This window comes from Prionailurus viverrinus, chromosome B2 (genome assembly GCF_022837055.1).
Source record: "Prionailurus viverrinus isolate Anna chromosome B2, UM_Priviv_1.0, whole genome shotgun sequence".
Taxonomy (NCBI): Eukaryota; Metazoa; Chordata; class Mammalia; order Carnivora; family Felidae; genus Prionailurus; species Prionailurus viverrinus.
This window is the reverse complement of record NC_062565.1, coordinates 28,870,253-28,873,758: the sequence shown is the minus strand read 5'-3', so window position 1 is coordinate 28,873,758 and position 3,506 is coordinate 28,870,253.

Here is a 3,506-nt window from a genome sequence, read left to right as displayed (position 1 = left end):
CGAAGCAGGCTCCAGGCTCTCAGCTGTCAGCACAGAGCCTGATGCGGGGCTCGAACTCACAGACTGCGAGATCATGACCTGAGCCGAAGTCGGACACTCAACTGACTCAGCCACCCAGGCGCCCCAGACTGCACAATCTTTGACCAAGATGATTATAACTCCAGGTTCCATGTTGGACAAGATGATCTGCAGAGCTGAGCTGTGTTATCAAAGCAAGGTCCTAGATACAAGATTCACACTGTGATTTGGAAAGGCCTGTCTCAACTTTGTTGCACCTGGCAGGTCGTCCTCTGTAATCATTTCCCCCTTCACTTTTCAGACCTTCTAAACTCTAGGAAAGCACCATTACTAAACTGAACCATTTTTTTTTTCCTTTCCTGTGTTATGCTGCCAGAGAAATCCTCGTCTCCCACTATTTCTTCCACCCTACCTCATATGGGATCCCACAAAGTCACTTCTTGTGATTCTATTTTGTTCATTTCTTTCCCTTCATCCAGGTTATTTCTTCATGATTTTCTCTTGTATTGGTGAGTCAGTTACATTAGGAAATTAGTATTCTCTAACTAAACCTTTCCACTAATTTTTGGGTCAAATGGGCAAAGATTGTCTTTCCAAATGTCAGCTCTGTCCTACACAGGGATAAGCCATGGTAGGAGGGTTCCTAGAAAGTCAGGTATTGTCACAGAAGCTCATCAGCAGGAGACATTTAGGTCACAAAGGTATGTACCTACATCTTCTTTATGTCCCTAGCATGTGGCACAACACCTGGGCCACAGTAGGCACTCAAGAAGCTTCTGTCTGGATTCTGTTTCCCCAGAACTTGTTATACTAGTTGCATTTACTAGGTTATTCACCCCAGTGTGAATTCCTTCATGTTTCTCTCACTGAGGCCTACCAGACTGCTAGACAGCTACTGCCTAATATGCCTAATACATTTCTGAAAAAAGTGGGACTATCTTTGGTAATTCAAAATTTATTTCATTTGACTGATACATGTACAACGTTTGAAAACTTTATGTAACATAAAAGAGTATATAGAGTGAGCAGTAAATTTCCTCCTCCATGCCATCCATAATTCTAATTCTCTCCCTAGACATAACGGTTGTTACCAGTTTCCACAGTTACATAGAGAGAGATTCCATTTTAGCATGTGGTATTTTACCAAATATACCATCTGCATCATTTCTCAATTACCAATATATTCTGAGACTGCCCCACTGTTAGCATACAAATCTGGTTGAAGATTTGCTATTGATATTAAGATACTGATAATGACAATTCTGTCATTTGTGATTAAAAAAAATTTTTAAGTAAAGCAGAAATGATCCTTATTCCATAGGGATAGAATTTCAGAGGAGTACAGGGTCACTCAGATTAAAAATAGATTTCATTCACTTTCCTCCCATGAGGTGACTTTTGTCTGTGTGACTATTTTCTGGCCATTATGGTGAAGCAGAATGAGGTAGTACCTGTTGCCCTTAAAGGAGAGAAACATCCTTTTTCTGCTTGCCCTGTTCATGGACCATGGACATGGTCTTAAGTACCCTGGCTCATGCTAATAAGGGCAGCTCACCACTATGAGGGAGGAGGACTTCCAGGAGTGAGTGGCCATGGTGGTCTGTTCTGCAGATTAGCAGAGAGTTTTATACAGGGTGCACCAGGGTGGGCAAGAATAGGAAATCGGTCCCATATGACAAGAATAGGGGGGAAAAATTAAAGACAGGGGTAGAGATGACCCAGTCCCACCTCTGCTGGAACAGAAAAGCAGATCAGTTTGGGGAGAGGTCCCCCACTGATGGATAGCAGTGCAATTTTCCCACCTCTTCACATTATGCTAATAGGAACACAGACACATTCAGACATTTTTAGCAGATAGAAATGTCCAGGGCTCTTGATGTCAAAAAGGTGGAAGTGTGAGAAAATCTTGCATCACTCAGTCTCCTACAAGGCAGCTGGCTCACACTGTGAAAGAAAATAATGAACAAATTCAGGTCAATCATGTAAGTGTTTATATCTCAACAGCCCATCACTTGCTTATAATGTCCCACTCAAAGAATCCTCGTAACCCACTCATGACCTCTCTGCCCCAACCCCTCCCCATTTCAGGCCCTCCGGGGTCTCACCTTTAGGAGTTCTGAGAGACACACCAGAACTCTGGGCACTGTTACTATTTGGCATAAAACAAACACGATGTGGTCAGAACCCATAGGAGATTAAAGGAGGAGCTATGAGGTGGATTAGCTATCCCATGGGGTCCCATCTACACTACCCAAGGTCTCAAGGATCACTTCCTCCATACTCTTTGCCTGTGACTAGCACCCTCCTTTTCCACCTGTGGGAAGAAAACATGTCAGAGACCAGGGAGAAGACTGGACCATGGTATCCAGAGGAATACCCTAGTCCTGTACCAAATCAAAGTTTCCAAAATTCTTACTGAAGAGTCACAGCTGTATTGGTAAGTATGAAAAAAGGATATATAGGAGCACTGGACCAACTGTCTTTCTGGAGGTCTGTCTACATCAGGGAATTTCCCTTGACCTTCAACTGCTGGGGATCAGGTCCCCAACGTCAGAATATAAAGGTGAAAAACGTCTTCATTTGCACAAGTCTAAAGAGTAATTGGCTACACAGTGAGGAAACACATCTCATTAACAAAGCAGGACAAACTTTAGTCTGGGGTTTGAAACCTCCCAGTGGGATAAGAAAACTCAGATTCCTCCCAACTCCTTTCTCTACCTGAATGCTTCTTTCTCCACATCACAGCTCCAACTGCCACAGCTACAGTGACCACAAGGAGAACCTGGCCAGCAACGATGCCCATGATGGGGATGGTGGGCTGAGGAGGTGGTTCATGGGAAGGGAAAGGAAGGTGAAGGGCTCAGACTTCAGGCTTGGGTCATGACCTCGCTGATGTTCTACAGAAGAGCTACTTTCTGTGAGAAGAGGCTCCGCCCCAAACCCTCCTTATTCCATCTCAAGGTGGTGGGCTTGGGCAGCCCCTTGTGCTGCACATGGCATGTGTACCTCTGCTCTTCTCTAGAAGGTACCACCACAACTGCCCACTTCTGAAGGTCCCATCTTCTGTAGGTCTGGTCTCCACAAGCTCTGTGTCCTGGGTGTGGGCCTCCCCATCACGCTGCCAGGTCAGGGTGATCTCCGCAGGATAGAAGCCCGGGGCCCAGCACCTCAGGGAGACCTCATGGGATGGTGGGTCATATGTCTTTTGGGGGTTATGAGGAAGAAGAATCAGAAAATCACACTTTGGGTTGCTTTCATATGACCATCCCGACAATGGAAAGGATAATTGGTTTGGAAGGGAAAGGCACAGGAGCCAGAGACCAGCCTAGACTTCAGGATGTGGAATTATGTAGAATCAGGGAGAGCGCCCAGGGTAGGAGTGTGCAGGTCTAAAATGGGGAACACTCTAATGGTCTTGTGACTGCAGTGGAGGGTCAGTAACTCAGAAAACACAGAGTCAGACTCCCAAAGATGTTCTCGGAGAACAA